Raw genomic sequence first — 20,960 nt, 5'->3', positions numbered from 1 at the left:
GTTGTTCTCCTCGTCTTGACTCCTCTTTACTACGGCCTAGTGCCGAATACGGCCAACATCAACGGCAAAATCTGCTGCACATCCAATGGAAACTGCCCCACTGGGTCGGTAGGGATCCCGGGAGTGAGGGTGAGCCTGAACTGCACCACTCTCGTGGGCAGGGTGGCGATGCTCGTCCAGGGCGTCACCGGCTCCAGTGGAGTTTTTACCTTTATTTTGAGAAATATACTTGGCTTGGTAGGCATATTCAACGATGAATTCCTACCATGTGTTGTCGTCGTTGACCTTCCTCTCAACTCCACAGTCTGCCCCATCCTCGACAGGGCCGTTGGCACCCTTCGCGGCACCCCCACTTTTGTGGGATTAACAACCGTTGATTCGGACTTCGGCCCCATTGCAAATCTAACTGTGGAATTGATGTATGATAGTGTGACAATCGGTGGTTAACTGGTGATCGATGATATGTTACATGTCATAACAATAATCTTAGATCCAATAACTAAAAGGTTGTTATAGAGACTATAATTTGGTATAATATATTAGGATAATTAGTTACCATGTCATTATTGTGATGTCGGAAATGAAATTTGGTAATAGATTTTATAAAAGGTTGTTATAGAGTATAATTTGGTATAATATCAATATTTTATAAAAAGCAAGATATATTTGAAAACATTTTAAAACACTATGATAGAAACCCTAGAATATTTTCTTAAAATGAAGGTCCATATTTTTCTAAAATGAATCAATATATACTTCGAGACTCATACAATAGCAATAGTGGTTGAGGATTGAACACTTTCTGCAATTGGCTTCATTGATTTGGTGTTCAGACAAAAGGATTTCCAGTTTCTCAATATTGCTCTTCAACTTATGAATCAAACAATCCTTAGCATTCTTATGAATATTATTAATAAACAGAGTTTTTTTTGGCAATGATGATGAAATTACAAGTCTAATTCTTTATATTTGATGCATGGCATATGATAGTCGGTAAATTTTCCCATCAACAATCCATGAATAATGTAGATGGCACGTAATATTCTTGCCAAACTCCGTTGACATTATTAGTCCATAAATAATTAAATGTTACTAGTAGTATATATAGGAGCATATTTTTCCATAGGTATACTTTATTATATTGTTGGCAAAAAAATATGTCACGTCGCAATTGAATCTCCACATACTTTCGACGAGCAAAGTTGGAATCGATTTCGTTGAAATCATCAATCTTGCGAAATCCCAAATGACACTAATGTTCATGACATTTAGTAATATTACCCACCAATTATCCTAAATATAAATATGACGAGTTCGAATTTGATTGGTCATACACAGTTATGTAGAGTCCGGATCAATTATTTGTTTAAAGAGGATATACGAGTATATGTAAATTCTGCTAATATAGGTTGAGTATTATATAACATTAGGTAAATATATGAAATATGTATTTGCGTCTCTTGTTTATCATATGTATCCACAACACCTGCATAAAATATACTCCATGTATGCTGGCCGTCTAGTGCTAATTAAATGTATTCTTGGTATGTAAAAATAAAACATACATATGAGAAATATATATTTGTATTCTAAGGAGCAGCAAGACTTATGAAAGATTATTTGGCAAAGTCTATTGCATGAAAATATATTAGGTTTTTAGCACTGTTGGCAATAACTTGTTTTTGTTGACAAAATGCATTTAAATGCTAAAGTTAAATGCTAGAACAGAAAATTTAACAACGTTAGGTTTACGTTTGTAAATAGTGAAGTATTCAATAATGAAAATACGACTTTGGAATGCAACACTTAGATGTGAATAGTGCAAAAAGGGAGGAAATGGGGCTATAAATAGCAGTGCATTCCCATATATTGAAACACACCAAATCAAAATAGAAACATAGCAAATTAAGAAAGAGGTAGCAATGGCTTATAAGCAATCGATATCCCCGGCCTTGATTGTGATTGTGGCGGCTCTCCTCCTCTTGGCCGTGGCGATTCCCCTTGCCTACGGCCAAACGGTCAACGTCACTGGCAGAATCTGCTGCACATCCAACGGAAACTGCCCCTCTGGGTCGGCAGGGGTTCAGGGAGTACCTGTGAACCTGAACTGCATAACTTCCCCGAACGGGCAGGTGATTTCCAACCAGGACACCACCGACGAAGCCGGACAATTTAGCGTCCTTTCGAATATTATAATTAATTTGCATGCACCTTTATCCTTGACACAACCAATACCATGTGTCGCCTCAGTTAACCTTCCTCTCAATTCCACAAACTGCCCCACCCTCAACACGGCCACCGGCACCCTTATCGGCGTGCCTCAACCTGTCAGCACCGACCTATATCTGGCGAACTCCGTTATCAACACAACTGTGGTACTCTTTAGCAACTCGAGCACCATATTTTAAGTGGTGATCGATGCTACATATTATATTAGTAATAATTAAATTAAAACTCTTTTCCATTTACGCTCAAGCTAATAAAATGTAACATTTAAACAAGCTCTAACCATGCTTATATGCATGCATATCATTATACTGTACTTTGTTTTGATGCTTCATTTTGTATACATAAATTAAGTCCTCGTGTAATAAATCATGGAGAATTAATATTACTACTATTTCTATATGCATTCTGATTTTCGTACTGCATGCAACATTCATTAACCATACCCCACTTCATATAAAAGATTACAAATAAGTGTTACTGTGTGTAAGTATATTTAGCAACGTTTTTGCTAACAAAACAGTTAACTTTTATTATTCCAACAAAAACTAAATATTGGGGTGATTTCCAAAACCTATTTCTCTAACCGCAAATAATTGTCTTATGGAGTACTATATATCTTGATTGATGATAATGATATTACAAAGCTCATGTCGGATATTTCTCCTCGACGTACTCCCTCCGTCCCTTTTAAATATTAATTTTATAATAAAATGTGAGGGAGAACAAGTTAGTGGAATGTGAAGTCCACAAAGTGAAATATGACAAATTTGTAGTAATTCTCAAGAGATAAAATTGACCTAGGAAATCAAATCATGATCACTGACAGGAGGAAAATGTAAAAAGTTGCTAATAAATACTCTATTATTGAGTCTGAAATAAACCATCATTTATTTCCGAAGTCACATCTTGCATAAAATGAAAAGGTTCAAGTGTTAATTTGATGGGCACAATAACATTTAGACTATGCAAAATGCCATACTCCATAATTGTATTGAAAATAGAAACCCATATAACTAAACCCTAAACTAAATAACTGAATACTTGAAATTCGTATTAGGTTTGCAAAATGGGCTGACGAGTCAAACCCATTATATACGAAGGAATTTGGCCTTCTCATCGTTTAAGGTGTCAAACATCATTTTATTGTTTTTAGAGTTTTATTTTAACATGAACTCTTTCTATTTCACTATCAATATATATTTTAGAAAGTAAAATAGATGAGAAATAATATGATTCCTGTCTCAATTGGTGAATATCGTATATGGGTTTTGAATTTGCCTTCAAATTTTGATGGATGTTTTTGAGGAACCCACACTTCTACAATTCTTAACTAAAAATACGATATTAACTAATCTCTCGAATATTGCTCAACTAACTTAATTACAATACTTGATTATATTCTTTGTAATAATAGTTCTCAATTTCCTCAAATCCACGTCATGTAGGACTCAAACCCAAGACATTTGGCTTCAGGCATTACCAATCTACCACATAGTCAACTCACACACACAACAAATTTATTTCTTTTTTTATGAATAAAACAAATTTCTTTATTAATATAATTGATGGCATATGAATTAATGATCGTCAGTAAATTTACCCATCAGCATTCCAAGGATAATGTAGATGACACATAATATTTTCTCCAAACACTGTTGACATTATTAGTTCATCAATAATTAAATACTACTCCATCCGTTTCCTAAAATTATAAACTTTGGAAACGACACGTGTTTTAATATAAAATTGGTAAAGTAAGAGAGATGAAGAGAAAAAATGGGGAAAGTGAGAAAGATAATAAGAAAAAGTAGTGGAATTAGTATTAGTAGATTTTGGGTTTCATTTTTAAAAACGGAGAATCTCTATATTAAGGAAACATACCAAAAAGGAAACAAATTCTATTTTTAAGGAACATGAGGAGTATATTTTTCTATGAGTATGTCATTTTTAATATGCCATGTTGCAATTCAATCTCCAACTTGTTGCAATTCAATCTCCAACTTATACCCAGAAACATGCTTTCGACAAGCTGTGTAGGAATCAATGTCGTCGAAATTGTCAATAGTTGGAATTCCAAACCACACCTATTATGTTCATGATATTAATTAAATTTTAATATTCACTAAATTTTACTAATATTTTTATATTTATGTAGATATTACTAATTACGTAGTATAAGGTTTAATATTGTTATTAGCAGCAAGACTTATGAAAGAATTATTGGATTAAATTCTGCGTAAATATAGTACTACTCCGTAGGTTTTTAGCATTACTATTGGCAATAACTTCTTCAGGTATTACGTTTGACAAAATGAACTTTGAAATGCTAAAAGTACAAACTCAGGTAAGAATATCTAAGCATGCATATAGTACTTTAAATATGAATAATTATACTCTATCCATCCGTCCTCCATTAAATGTCTTATTTTCCATTTTTCGTCCGTCCACCAGTAAATGTCTTGTTTCACTTTTACTATATTTGGTAAGTGGACCCTACAGTAGTCCACTAACTCATTCAACTTACATTTTATTAATATAAAACTAATACTCCCCCAGTCCCATGTTACTTGCACTGTTCCATTTCGGCTCGTCACAAACTACTTACACTATTTATAGTTTAAGTTATGATTAATGTATTTAATTAAGATATTAGTTTAAGTTAAGAGCTCCTTTATTAAGTGATGTCTCATTACATTTAAAATTCTAATTTAATTACACTAAAAAATCAACCCCAAATTTACAGCATAAAATGAAAAGTGCGAGTAACATGGGACGGAGGGAATATATAAAAGTTGATCTCACATTCCACTAACTTTTTTTTATCCACTTTACTCTATAAAGTCAAGCAATTTTTTAAAACTAATGCCGGTAAAAATGAAATATTTAATTATGGACGGAGGGAGTAGTAGTATTCAATAATGACTTTCAAATTCAACGCATACATGTAAAAAAGGAGCAAATTACACTATAAATAGTAGTGTACTCATATAGATTGAAACACATCGTATCAAAATAGATTGATTGTGATTGTGGTGGCTCTCCTCCTCTTGCCTACAGCCTTGTGCCCATCATCGATGCGGCCAACATCACCGGAAAAATCTGCTGCACACCTGTGAAAGTGTGTCCATGCAAACTACTGATTTGATCGAGTGGTGGAGCCTCTGCAGCTCAAAGAAGAGATCAAGAAATGAAGCTCGGCTTTGAGCTAGCCGAGAAAGGGAGTTCGGTTTTTGAGCCGAGAAGGGAGTTCGGTTTTGAGCCGAGAAGGGAGTTCGGTTTTGAGCCGAGAAGGGAGTTCGGTTTTGAGCCGAGAAGCGGTTATAACTAACTTTGGGAAATAGAGTTAGTTGGATTTTATTTCTTGATTGCATCTTGTATAAATAGCTCGATAGAGCTCAGTAGTGAAGTAGCAGAATTACACCATATACACACACACCCAGAGAGATTAATTCTTAAGATAGCGAGCGGTTGTGAGCGGTAGAGTGTGAGTGTGAGTTCATTGTAATTGTAAAGAGTTCATCAATAAGATTCCGGTCATCTTCTCCGTGGACGTAGGTGGTTTATCACCGAACCACGTTATATCGTTTGCGTGCTTTATTTTCTCGATTACGTGTGTGAGATCAGCGGCATCGCAACCCAACAGGTGGCGCCGTCTGTGGGAATTTCCCAAAGGAGTTCTTGATTGCTTTCTGGGATAGTTAGGGTCCAAGAATTCCGGTACTTGAGCTGATCTTGGCGATTGCCCACCGTCTGTTTGAGAAATGTCTACAGCTAAGTTTGAGGTGGAGAAGTTCACCGGGAAAAATGACTTTGGGCTGTGGAGGTTGAAGATAAAGGCCATCTTGATGCAGCAGGGCCTATGGAATATCTTGAAGAATGAAGTCGATGCCGAGAAAGAAGCGGAGGTCGATGAAAAAGAGAAAGGAAAGCTTCAGGATATGCAGTATAGAGCCTACAGCACCCTAATCTTGAATTTGTCAGATAGGGTTCTGAGGGAAGTCTCCAAAGAGGAGACAGCTGCGGGAGTATGGACAAAACTTGAGTCATTGTACATGACCAAGTCCATTACAAATCGTTTACACCTAAAGCAGAAGCTCCTTGCATTCAGATTCTCAGATGCGAGAGGAATTACAGAGCAACTTGAAGAATTTGGTAAGTGTGTAGATGATTTGGAAAATATCGATGAAATGATCAAGGATGAAGATAAAGCCTTGATGCTGCTGAATTCGCTTCCTAAGAGTTTTGAACACTTCAAGGATGCGGTGTTACTTGGAAGAGAGTCCAAGGTTACATATGAAGAAATTCATTCTGCTCTGAAAATGAAGGAATCGCAGAAGAATGATTATTCCACTTCTACTAGACAAAATGATCCAGTGGCTGAGAGTCTTTTCTTGAAGAAGGGTCAGAACAAGAAAGTTTTCAACAAGAAGAAACAAAACAAAGATAAGGCTGAGGGAGAGAGGGAGACTAGAAGCTGCTATTATTGCAGAAAGCCGGGTCACTTGAAGAAGGCATGTTTTGCTTGGAAAAGGAAGCAAGAACAAGCGATCAATGCAGGCTCAAATACTGCAGATCTTGCTCAGGAAGTGGAGGCCAATGAGGCCTTGAATATACTCTCAGGGGCAAGAATTGAAGAATGTTGGATCATGGACTCGGGTTGCTCCTTTCATATATGCTCCCACAGATCCTGGTTTCAAAAGTTGACAGCACACACAGGATCAGTAATGTTGGGGAATGATCAGACATGTGATGTTAGAGGGATTGGAGAAATCAAGCTGAAGGTGAGTGATGGTAGTGTAAAAACTCTCACAGAAGTGAGGTTCATACCTCAGATCAAGAGAAACTTGATTTCTTTAGGGCTGCTGGAGTCCAAGGGCTACAGGTTTGAGTCCAGTAACGGAGTGCTCAGGGTGACAAAGGGTCCCAGAATAGTCATGGAGGCCAAAAGAAAGAATAGCCTGTATTACTTGGTGGGTGAAACCGTGATCAATGCAGCAAATGTTACTCAGTCAGAGAGCCTGGATCTGTGGCATGCTAGACTTGGGCATGTGGGGGAAAAAAGCATCAAGGAGCTTGCTAAGCTGGGTGTAATGAGGCTGGGGACATCAGAGAGGCTCAACAAATGTGAGTCTTGTATTCTTGGAAAGGCAAAAAGGCTACCATTCTCTGGTGGAAAGCACACTACAACAGCTCCCTTTGTATATGCTCACAGTGACTTATGGGGGCCTTCTCCAGCAGAATCCATAGGTGGAGGTAAGTATTTCATATCTATTATAGATGACTATTCAAGAAAGGTATGGGTTTACATCCTCAAAGAGAAGTCTCAAGCATTTGAGAGGTTTAGAGAATGGCATACTAGATATGAAAATGAGAGAGGGTCAGTGCTGAAGTACTTAAGAACTGATAATGGGATGGAGTTCTTATCTACTGAGTTTGATAGCTTCTGTAAAATGAAAGGGATAAGAAGGCATAGGACCGTGCCAAGGAACCCTCAACAGAACGGGCTGGCAGAGAGGATGAACAGGACGTTGCTAGAAAGAGTGAGATGCATGTTGTTCTACTCTGGAATGCCAAAGAAATTTTGGGCAGAGGCTGTTTCTACTGCAGCTGATCTGATTAACAAATGCCCCTCTTCATCAATTTCTAATGAGACTCCTGATCAGAGATGGTATGGAACTTTGGGAGACTACTCAGGCTTGAAGATTTTTGGGTGTGCGGCTTATGCACATATCAAGCAGAATAAGTTGGAACCAAGAGCAAGAAAATGTGTGATGTTGGGATACCAAGATGGAGTGAAGGGGTATAGGTTATGGAATATGGATGAAGGGGGTCAGAATATCATTGTGAGTAGAGATGTAGTGTTCGATGAAGGAGAAATGCCATTCAAGAAAAGTAGAGCACCCCCTGGTGGTGACAGTAGCTCTAGCATACAAGAGTTTGAGTTTGATGAGAAATCTGCTTGGTCTGATGCTGATGAGGATGTTGAAATCTCTGAACACCAAGAAGAAGGTGGAGCTTCCAGTTCTCAGTCAGATGAAAACACAAGAGGTGGAGATCCATCAAATCAAGGAAACAGAAGAAATCCAAGGAGGAATGCAGGCTTGCCCAGCAGGTTTTCAGATTATGATATGAGCTTCTTTGCTCTTTGTGTAGCAGAGGTGCTCATGTTCTCAGAGCCTTCAACCTATGAAGAAGCCATAAATTGCAAGGAAAGTCAGAAGTGGATCAGAGCCATGGAAGAAGAAATAGAGTCCTTGTTGAGAAATGGGACTTGGATTTTGGTGAATGACCCAGGGACTCAGAAACTCATAAGTTGCAAGTGGCTATTTAAGAAGAAGGTTGAAGTTGGGGAAGTTGAAAGCATACGTTTTAAGGCAAGGTTGGTAGCTAGAGGATTCACACAAGTAGAAGGTATTGACTACACTGAGGTGTTCTCTCCAGTGGTAAAACACACCTCCATTCGGATCTTATTGGCCTTGACAGCTCATTTTGATTGGGAGCTGCATCAACTCGATGTAAAAATAGCTTTTTTACATGGGGATCTAGAGGAGACGATCTATATGATGCAGCCTAAGGGTTTTGAAAGGCCTGGAGAAGAAAAGAAGGTTTGCTTACTTAAGAAAAGCCTATACGGGCTCAAGCAGAGCAGTAGGCAGTGGAACAAGAAGTTCCATGAGCAAATGGAGCTGATGGAGTTTGAGAGATCCAGCTTTGATAGCTGTGTATATGTCAAGAGAAGTGGAGATTTGATAATAGCCTACCTGTTACTGTATGTAGATGATATTCTACTAGCTGGATCAAGCTTGAGTGAATTGCAGATTGTAAAAGATGAGCTACAAAAGTTTGAGATGAAGGATCTTGGGGAGGCAAAACGAATCCTAGGCATGGACATTGTCAGAAATAGGAAGAAGAAGGAACTGAGGCTTGTGCAAGCTGAGTACATCAAGAAAGTGATAAGGAAATATCAGGTGACAAATGCAAAGGCAGTCTCTACTCCATTAGCAGGCCATTTTAAGTTGAGCAAAGAACAGGCGCCTAAAACCGATGAAATCAGAAGGGAAATGAGTGCGATACCATATGCGAATATAGTGGGAAACATAATGTACTTGATGATATGTACAAGGCCGGATGTGGCTCATGCTATAAGCGTGGCTAGCAGGTACATGGCTGATCCGGGTAGAGAACACTGGATGGCTCTGAAATGGATCTTGAAATATTTGGGAGGATCTGTTATGATTGGTTTGAGATTTGGTGGAAAAGCATGGTCTAAGAAAGATGAGGTTCTTGTAGGCTACTGTGATTCTGATTATGCGGCCAACTTGGATAATAGGAAGTCCCAAAGCGGCTACATATTCACTTTGTTTGGTACAGCCATTAGTTGGAAGTCGAATCTACAACCGGTGGTCGCATTGTCCACAACTGAGGCAGAATATATTGCACTAACAGAGGCCACAAAGGAGGGAAAATGGCTACAAGGAATCTTACAAGATCTGGGGATAGAGCTGGGAGCAGTAATGATTAATTGTGACAGCAATTCAGCCCTATGCTTAGCCAAGCACCAAATGTTCCATGAGAGATCTAAACATATCGATGTAAGGAGGCACTTCATCAGAGACGAAATTCAAAGTGGGAAGATCAATGTGGTGAAGGTTCCCACTGAAGAAAATGCCTCAGACATGTTAACCAAGTCACTGCCAACTTTGAAGTTCAAGCATTGCTTGAAGTTGGTGGAAATTGTGGAATGTTGAAGTATGGAACAGGATTGAGAAGGGAATCTAGATATTGATGGAGTTTTGCAAGGACAAGGTGGAGATTTGTGAAAGTGTGTCCATGCAAACTACTGATTTGATCGAGTGGTGGAGCCTCTGCAGCTCAAAGAAGAGATCAAGAAATGAAGCTCGGCTTTGAGCTAGCCGAGAAAGGGAGTTCGGTTTTTGAGCCGAGAAGGGAGTTCGGTTTTGAGCCGAGAAGGGAGTTCGGTTTTGAGCCGAGAAGGGAGTTCGGTTTTGAGCCGAGAAGCGGTTATAACTAACTTTGGGAAATAGAGTTAGTTGGATTTTATTTCTTGATTGCATCTTGTATAAATAGCTCGATAGAGCTCAGTAGTGAAGTAGCAGAATTACACCATATACACACACACCCAGAGAGATTAATTCTCAAGATAGCGAGCGGTTGTGAGCGGTAGAGTGTGAGTGTGAGTTCATTGTAATTGTAAAGAGTTCATCAATAAGATTCCGGTCATCTTCTCCGTGGACGTAGGTGGTTTATCACCGAACCACGTTATATCGTTTGCGTGCTTTATTTTCTCGATTACGTGTGTGAGATCAGCGGCATCGCAACCCAACAGGCTGGAAACTGCGCCAATGGGTCGGTAGGGATCCCGGGAGTCACGGTGAACCTAAACTGCACCACTCTCTTGGGCTCGGCGCTGATGCTCACTGAGGCCGTCACCGGCTCTGATGGATCCTATGAAATCCTTGTGCGCAAAATTCCACAGTTTGCCCCACCTTCAACAACCCTACCGTCGCACTTAAGGCCGCTCTCACTTTCGTGGGCATCCTCCTTAGCCCGTTCCTCGGTCTCATTTTAAGTTTTGTTCCTGTATATTACAAATCATAATAAAAACTCTTCTCCATTTACCAAACCCGCAATAAATAGATATATGCAGAAGCAACAAGGACACATAAATAGAGACGCAATTCACTTGCGTTAGAAAATTTTGAAAAATAATCATAATTTAAGTTCATAAAGGAAGCATCCCTAAGTTTAGGACAAATTAACTTAAATATTTTGCTTTTCTAGGACGTTTCTATTTGTGTCCCTTAATTTCAGCTGGGACATCAAGAATTATGATGCCTTTTGAAGCGTTGGTGATATAATTAGAAACGCAAATTTGCGTCTTTAGTTGCATTGAAAATGTTCTTAGACATTCTTTTTTCTTTGAGGTGATATGGGATGAATGTAAGGTATGGTAATATATGGTGAGCATTAAGTCGAAGGATCGTATATATCATTAGGTAAATTACGAATGATGATTGTATCTAACCTTAGGTAAATTGCGATTGATTGCTTGGGAAAGGTAATATGAAATAAGTATTTGTGTCTCGTGTTTAATTGTGTTCATCGGGTATAGTAGGTATGCCATACGACAATAAGTTGATATCGTCGTCTTCATCGCTAGCAACATGATAGAATTCGACTTATCCACAACTGGAACTGCGTGCTCGATGTCTTTTTGGTCATATCTATCCACAACACCTGCATAAAGCAAACATAAGAAAATCAAGATTCTTATAATCACAACATCTTAGAAAAATATATGGAAACTAAATACTCCATTCGTCACTATTTAATTGTCTTACTTTGACTCTACTCTCATTTTTTTCAAAAAAAATGTAAAAAAATGATTCGAGTTAGAATAAGGATCATACTGTTATACTATTGTTTTATAATAAGAAGAAGTTAAGGGTAATATGAGACAATTGCGACTGGAGGAAGTAATTTTGCAAAAAAAATGTGCTAATATTTAGTTTTTGTTGGAATACTAAAAACATTTATTTACTTATTTAAAAATAAACCATATAATCAGAAAATAATTACAAATAAAATTAAAATAATATTAATTTAAATGAATATGATAACTTTAGTTAATGGACCGAAGATATTGGTCCTAACAAATTAGTGTTGGGTTAGAATTTCTTTTAGGCGAAGAAATAATGTAGTAGTAAATAAATAAAGCTTGTAGCCAGTTAGAAGTTAAAACTTTAGTAATACAGTAGATTTTTTCTGAAAAGGAAAAGTTAATTAATTAAAAAGGGAAAACTGAAGAAATATAAAGTTTGTTCCATTCTTGTCAATCTCATAAGTTAATTATTTCCACCGTTCAGGAATAATATGCTTAGTTTGAGGAATTAACATCATACATGCCTTGAGTGAATCATATAAAAGATTTATATATACATTATATTATTAATAAAAAGAAATACCTTCATTTTACAGGTCTATTTCTTAATGTTATTCATGGCATATGACCGTAGGTGAATTTACATGATCTTTCCGTACCACAATAATATACACTTTTGAATGGGTACGAGTTTTAATGCACAATTGATAAAGTATGAAAGAAGTAGAAAGAAAAAGTAATTAAAGTAAGGTTAGTGGAGAATGAGTCTCATCTCAACAGAGAGGAAATAATTCCAAAATTAGAAAGTGCATATTTTTATAGGACAAATTAAAAAGCAATGAATGCATATTTTTGTGGGACGGATGGAGTATTATCTATAATATCAACAATCCAAGGATAATTCAGATGACATATGATATTCTCGCTAAACTACATTGACATTATTAGTACATCAATACTTAAAGTCTTAAATGTTATACTCCATTCGTTGACGAAAAATAATCGTCATTTTAGGATGTCCATAAAAAATAGTCTCATTTTTAAAAATGAAAAGTTTTGGTCTCGTGTTTATCCCTCTTATTCTCCTCTCTAATACTTTGTCTACTTTTTCATCCTATTTCTCTTCCTTTATCTACTTTTTCTCTATCTCTTTCTTACTTACAAATTTCTTATTGAAACTCATGCCAACTACAAATGTAACTATTTTGTAACACCCGTCCCTTTATTACCTTCTTTCGTTAGGTTTAATGTCGAACTAAAGATTTATCGCTCTCTTGTTTCGTTGAATTAAATGGAACTCGTTGCCCCTTTGTTGGTACTTAACGTTGTTAGTTCGCAAAACTAGAGTTAGAGTAATAATCGAATCAACTAAAACAAGTTTTAAGAAATAGGGGATATTACTATTACAAATACTCTTGAATGGGCCAAGGAGTTTAAGAAATTAAAAATCCTTATTGCTTGCACTTTGGGCCTTTGTTACTCAAGCCCAAATCACGGCTCGTGTCCGATTAGCCCGTCGGGCCAGGGCAACGAGCCCATGCCTCGAACAGCAATGTGGCAGCCAAGTTGCTTTTCCCTCCTGCAAGATAAAAACAAGTTTTAATGGCCAAGGAACAAGGGAATTAAAGAAAGCTCTTATTAGAGGAAATGAGACAACCCCTCTTTAGTATGGTAGACCAGGAACTTACCCAAAGGAACAAGACCTTTCCCTCAAGGCAACCACTGCACTCTCTTTGTACTCTATGCAAGAACAAACAAAAGGTTTAAATGCCAAGTACCATCAAAGAACACCAAAGCAATTTGAATTTAAGTGCTGCAAAAATGGATCAAATAGGAGATTTGCTGCAATGTAAAGCCAAGCTGTAGTAGCAGCCATGAATCCCTTCTAAGGACACTACTCTTTGTTTATATACTTAAGTTTCTCCCATCACAGTAGCAAAATCAGAGAGTAACAACAAAGGCAGCCCCTTTTCTTCACTGTCACCACAACACCACACCATCGCATCATATAGACCAAGTAGATAGCCAAGAACATAGAAGCTCATTAGGATCCTCACAGCAATGGCCTAAGTAAGTAGCACATAGGATGAGCATCAACAACGGCAGTAACAATCAGAATCAACCAGGTATAACCTCATCATAATTTACAAAATACCAAAGATGTTGCTCAATCCAGTGAGCTATGCATACTAAGACTTCATCTTGGAAACTCAAAACCCAAGATGAGAAGCTTAACACTAATAACCAAGGAAAAATGAGAAATTAGACTTAGCTTAAACGAGAGGCTGCCGGCAACGAATGGAGCCACCGTGCGGACTCCGTGAAACAGTGACGGAACCGGTCGAAGAGAGAGTGGTGTGCGAAGCAAGAGAGAGAGATGGAAGCGCCGCGTGTCGACGAACCGGCGCTGGACGGAGGGAGCCGGCGAGAGTCGCCGGTGAGTGTCGTGGCTGCCTCGCGAAGGAGGCAGCGGAGAACGGCGACAGGCGGCGGTGGATCTGTTCGTCGGGCAGCCGGAGACGAGGACGGAGTCGCTGCTTCTCGATTCCCCGATCTAGGATTTACAGATATGACATTTGAGAGAGAGTTTCCCATGGATGTGAGGAAATTCGACGGAGGGAGCGAGGACGCCGGAAAACCTGGCCGGCGGCGAAGAAGGAGAGTGAAGGGGGAGAACCGCAGCCGCTTCTTGATTCCAGATTAGGGATCTGCAAATCTATCATCTATGCTAATCTAAAGTCCCCGTTTCGTGAAAAGATAATGATACTCTTTTTGGAGGTAAATGGAGAGATGAAGCGACTTTTATTTCTTTATTTTATTTTGAGTATTGTTTAATAAAATTCTAGCTTCTTGAGAAAGTTTTGAAACACTTTTAAATAGAGCCTGACATTAGTTGAATCTACATTTATGTATCGTGAATTAATTTTCTAATTTTCTGATTGCAAAATAGGGGGTGGTTCTGCTTAGAATCCGGTGATGGCTCCGGCGAGAACTCCGACAATGGCTTTGGCAAAGGAACAAACATATCAAATTAGCAAAAATCTATGTAGAATCTTTCAATTTATATATTTCTGAAACTTTGAATAACTTAATACTGGTTTTAAATTCTATATTCTGAAACATGAAAAAGATACTTCATCGGGGATAAGGCCAGCGCCGGAGATGCATGGCCGGAAAGTGAAGGCAGCGGCGGCAGAAGGGACGGAGGCAGCGGCGACGGCGGAAGGGACGTAGGTAGCAGCGGCGGCCGGAAGAGAACCATCCGACGGAAGAGACGGAGGCAGTGGCGGCGGTGCAGGAACTGCAACTCTGCAAGAGCCATCCGGCGACACCATGGCCGACCAAACAGACAGTTAAGCAGGATGGAAGGAAACCCGGCGAGCACGACAGTGTGCGTGGCGGCGTCGATTGGCAGAGAGAGGGAGGTGGCGAGGCTGATTGAGAGATAGTGTGGAGGCGCAGGAGAGGAAGAGAGAGGCGTGATTGGGAGAGAGATGGAGAATAGGGATGCGCAACTTTTATCGTAGGGTTGGTAGGGTTTATTTAGGTTTTTATTGAGTTGGATTTTTGGAAAATTTTATACTTCATTGATTGATTTTCTTTTTCATTGAATATAGTCCTAAATTAGGTATTATTGTGTCTTAAAAGTTAGATTTAATTTGGACTATTAATTTATTGGATTTAGTATATACTTCATACATATTTTTCATTTTTTTTACAATTTAGTTATTAAAAGTAGTAGTATATGTTAATTAGCCTTATATTTGGATTAAAATTGGAATTGTGCTATATAGTTTAGTTTGCCTTCCATTTATTTAGGTTAAAATTGCAATTTAATCCTTTATTGTAATATTTTTTTCTGAATTAATTCACAAGCTAAACGACAACACAAATATGTAATGTTTACAATTTTCATCCTATAATTACTCAATTAAAGTTTTCAGTTCATATATTTTAATTAGTCAACTAAAATGTGATTATCGGATAATACAAAATTTAGTATACATAATTCTACAGTTAAATTTAGTATACATAATTCTAATTGAGTTGATTTTATTTTATCTATTATAAATAATTACTATGTATTTAGTCTTTGGCCATACATAAGTTATGCTAAGTCATTAAAACCTATAGTGTTAAAGATCAATTTGGTACTTACTATTATAATATTTGTTGCGATTTAAGTATTTTTTTTATTGAGACATTTAATTTTTTTATAAGTTATTATTAAGATAGTATAACTATATAAAATTTTATTATAATTCTATTTTGGATGAAAGAAAAACAAATTCTCTAAACTTGCATAGTACATATATTCAAGAAATGTTAAAATATTAATTAAGTAAAATGATAGTGTTTGGGTGAAGATATTCATAGGATGATATTGTGACAAAATAATTTGCGTCATGAGATAAGATTGTGGACACTAAAGGTAGTATGAAAAAGTACAATTTATTTGATTTTGATTTCTTTTATGAGATAAGATTTTGTTCTTTATAACTTTGATTCCTATTTCTCTTTTATGCTTCTTAATATATTATATTTATGTACATTACTCTCTTCGTTCAATAAAAATATAGGCATATAATATGCTATGGAAATTAAGATAAAATTTGTAAAGTATGAGGGAGGGGAAGAGTAGTTAAAGTAATGTTTTAATGGTGGTATAAGTTATAAATAACTTGGTGTATATGGGTAATAAATTGGGATAACTTTCCATAAATGAAAATGACCATTTTTTTGTGAGTACTAATGTAATAGTTGGGTGAAAGATATAGCCATACATGGTTTATGGTTTTATATATTCATTTATTTTGTATTTATAATTTAAAACTTTTATGTCCCGTGCATAGTACGTGTGTTAATACTAGTTGGAAATAAAAGTGGAGTGTGGGAAAGACGGTTGACCGAGAAGGGAGTATATGTGGAGAAATTGTGGAGGGCCACTTTAATTATTTGGTTGGGCCACATTAGTTGTTTAAGCCTTGGGGCCAAATTGAGTTAATAAAGTAATGGGCCGATGCAAATTGATAAAAGAAATGAGATGAGATTTTAATTGTTGAGCCATGATAGTAAAATAATAAACAAGTGGGCTGCCCCCTCTATTTAGTTGGGCCAAGATCGTTTATGCTTTGATGGATTTAATTGGTGGAATAAGTTTGGGCCTACTAATTTAGTTTGGGCTGGAATTAATTAGGGGGGCGAGCTTGGAGCTCGAAAGTTGATTGATTTAATCCCCGGATAAGTTACTAAGTTTCAAAAGATGAAAAAATGTTAAAGTAAGACGTGAAGGGTCGATCGGCGTCGACCCGCGACGCCATGGGCGGCCTTAAGAAAAATTCAAAGAAAAGATTTAGAAAGAGATTTTCCAAGAATCCATACTTTATTAAATAGGTGCCCAAGTATTTATTTTAAAGATAATAGAATTTCTCTGGATTTAGTTAAAGTGGATAAATAAATCCTACAACTTAGTGAAGCTTGAGAAAGGACTAGAGATCCTAAGAGACGAGACTAAAGATATAGGTGCTATGCCATAGGGTGCATGCATTCCTTCTAAGGAGAAATAGTTCAAATATTAATTAGCGTGCTACGCTATTTATTTTCAAAGGGAATTTTGCCCAAGGGCAGAGCGATGCCAACACGAGTAATTAAATTGAAGAATAAACATATCAGGTGGGCATTCTTTTCAAAATGTGACTTTAACATGAATATGTGAAATTTTCTATACATGTTTGTCATGCCATGTTTTGATCTTTTATGAATACCTATCTACTTGGCTATGCCAATCATGTTAAATCGAATTCGGGTCCCAGTACGGCCGCAAACCCTACTCGGACTAGTGTACACATATGGGGATCGTGAGCTAACTTACGAGTTGGCCGGTCCAGTGACCGTCGTGGAATGTGGCCACATTCCCGGTTCACATACGTTCAGATATGGTATCTATGTTTATGTGATTGCGCAATCAATTTTATGAAATTAAAGGAAATTTAGTGACTCAGGCCTTTTAAATAAAAACCCCGTGTTCACTCAAAACATTGTGTTGACATTCTCAAAGCATTGTGTTGATATTTTCGAAACACTATATTGACATTTTAATCGAAAACCCTAATTTTGTAGTTTTTTTTATCTTTTTCGATTTAATTAATAAAAAAGAAAATTACACGTGACAAATTTTAGACCACAAGATTTCTAAAATTCTATGGTCTTAAATTAGTTGTAGTTAGCAATTAAATGGTGAGTTAGCAATTGATTACTCCCTTATATAACTAATTATATACTATGTAGTAATTAGTATAAGATTTAATGTTTTTATAGTATAGTATTATTTTATACTACATCCGTCCCCAAATAGTATGAACTTTGGGTTCGGCACATACTTTAATAAATAAGGAGAAAAATAAGAGAGAGAGAAAGAGTAGTTGATATAATGTTAGTGGAGAGTGAGGTCAACATTGGTATAAGTTGTAAATAAAATGATGTGTGAGAGTAGTATGTTGTTTGATTTTTTCAAAATTAGAAAGTTCATACTCTTTAGGGACGAACGAAAAAGGAAATAGTTCATACTCTAGTAATTTACTAAAAATACGTATTGCGTGAATACATAGCACTACGGTAGGCAATAAATTCTTTTTGTTGACAAAATGCAGTTGATACAATTTGAAATGCTAAAAAATTTAAATGCTAGCTAGCTACATATTAAATGGACAATTGTAAAGCTTAGAACTAGATACAGATTCAACTCTAAATAATGCAAAAAAGGGGAGCAAATAGCATTATAAATAGTAGTAGAGCAAATCAAATATTTTGGTGGTAGGCTAGCAATGGGTTACAAGCAATCCCCTGCCTTGATTGTGATTGTGATTGTCTTAACTCCTCTTGCCAACTGATGAAGTAGATGACACGAAATATTATCGCCAAACTGCGTTGACATTATTAGTTCATCAATAATTAAATGTTATATCTTTTTCTATGGAATATGTCATTTTTAATGCATCTTATAACTCAATCTCCAACTTCTTACTCAGAAACATTCTTTCGACAAGCCTAGTAGGGAATCAATTTCGTTGAAAATCCCAAAAAATTCAAAAGATAATGTTTATGACCAAAATGATAAAATGTACATATGTTCAGGACCAATTTTGGCCTTTACTCTAAATTTTATCATTCACTAAATTTTACAAATATTTTATATTTATATATATAACTACTTATATAGTACTATAATATTTAATGTTTTTAATGATATTACTATATTTTAAAATTTACGAAATGTAATACTGTATATATTTGTATTCTAAGGAGCAGCGAAAAATATTGGATTGAATTTGGAGCAGCGAAGAAATATTGGAGCTTAGAACTATTTACAAACGTACTGAAGTTAGTATATACATCCCTATATATATATATATATATGAAAGCATGCATGCATTCATTATCTGTAAATATGAATAATTGTAGTACTACTATTCAATGCGAGTTAATTCCAAATTCAACTCTTAATAATGCATGAAAAAGGGGAGCAACTAACACTATTCAATACGAGTTTCAAAATCTATATTCAAATAACACTATATTCAACTCCAAATATAGTATTACTACTATTCAATACGAGTTTCAAAAAGGGAAGCAAATAACACTATAAATAGTTGTGCATTCCCATAGATTAAATCACAGCAAATCAAATAGAACAAAAAAAAAAGAAATCATCTAGCAGCTAGCAATGGGTTACAAGCAATCCCCGGCCTTGATTGTGATTGTGGCGGCTCTCCTCCTCTTGACTCCTCCTCTTGCCTACGGCCAAGTGCCGATTGTGGGCACCGGCCTCTTCAGAGGCGTAGTATGTTGCACACCCACTGGAAACTGTGCCAGCGGGTCGCCAAGGCTCCCGGGAGTCACGGTCAACCTGAACTGCACCAATCTGTTGACCGGGGCGGAGACGCTCGTCCAGGGAGTCACCAACAGCGCAGGAGTTTTTAACATCATTTTCCCAATTTTACCGCTACGCCTTCCCATCACCAGTGTCCTAACATGTAACGTTGTCGTAAACCTTCCTCTCAATTCCACAATCTGCCCCATCCTCAGCACCGTCGACGGCATCCTTACCGGTGCTCCCACGCTTGTGAACACCCTCTTTAACGGTCTGCTCGGTCCCATTTTTGTTTTAGTTTTCCAGGTGTTGAGCATCGTCACCGTTACTACTTAAGGGGTGCTAAATTGCACGACATAATAATTAAAATATACATCTAAACAAGCACTAACCATGCTTATATGCATGCATATTATTGTACTTTGTTTTGATGCTTCATTTTGTAACAAATAATGGAGAATAAATATTATATATACTACTATTTGTATCTGCATTTTAATTTATTTACCAAGTACTAATGTGTAAGGCATATTACAATTATGAAGTAGTATTACAATTACTTATATTTAACAACGCTTTTGGTACTTATTACTGATGCTATTACGAATCTTGTCTCAAAGATTTCTCCTAAAATTAATTCTTTATTATTAAGACACAAAAATGAGGTAAAAAATGTCAATACATGTGCGTTCATTATTAGTAAATATAAGTAATTGTAATACTACTCCATAATGAAAATATGCCTTACAAATTCAACGTGCATAACAAAATTAATTAAATGCCAGGGGGAGAACGTCTAGAAAAAAAAATACTGAAATTAAATAGTTTTGGTTGGGAACTACCCCAAAACTTAGTTTTTGTTGGAAAAATAAGAGTCCGTATTAATTTTTTTTATACATAAACTAACTAATTTAAAATAGAAAAAATATTAATTTAAAATAGTTTTGGTTGAATTTTATTTTGGGGAAGAAATAATGATGTAAATAAATAAGACCTAAATTGTAGCCCAGTTAGAAAACAAATTTAGAATTCATCATTTGACTAAATAGATTTTTTTTCGTGATGGAATAATGAATTAATGTAGATTGTATAATATGGGCCAACTCTCTATTTTTGTAAGCTTATGTGTGTTTTTGGTTGGGCTTTCTTTTTTTGTTGGGCCTGATCTGAAATTTGCAAATGGAAACTAGAGTACTATTTTCTTCTTAAGCCTAATAATTTTACACATACAGGATTATACATATAGAGATTTAATCAAAATAAGTAATTAATTTAAATTTAACACATACTTTTACATATCCTAAAAGAATACCAGATATTAACTTGTCTCTCAAATATTTCACAACTAACTTAATTTTAATACTGAATCTATATTTTCAGTCATAATTAATAATTCTCGATGTCCTTATATTTTGATTATGTCTAGTTCTCGATAGAACTCGCGTCGAACGTCGCGGG

The 20,960-nt window shown here is 36.5% G+C and overlaps 1 long non-coding RNA gene across 1 annotated transcript; it reads right to left on the bottom strand.

Annotated features, from left to right (window-relative positions):
• Positions 1-12,979: 12,979 nt before the first annotated feature.
• LOC121757061 lies at positions 12,980-14,368 on the bottom strand. The gene is made up of 2 exons (XR_006041156.1): positions 13,321-14,368; positions 12,980-13,211 (listed from the first exon to the last, which is right to left on the bottom strand). It is a non-coding gene; the product is annotated as an uncharacterized LOC121757061 (long non-coding RNA).
• Between the last annotated feature and the right edge of the window lie 6,592 nt (positions 14,369-20,960).

Source organism: Salvia splendens, chromosome 12 (assembly GCF_004379255.2).
Source record: "Salvia splendens isolate huo1 chromosome 12, SspV2, whole genome shotgun sequence".
Taxonomy (NCBI): Eukaryota; Viridiplantae; Streptophyta; class Magnoliopsida; order Lamiales; family Lamiaceae; genus Salvia; species Salvia splendens.
This window is presented reverse-complemented; position numbering and strand designations above follow the sequence as displayed.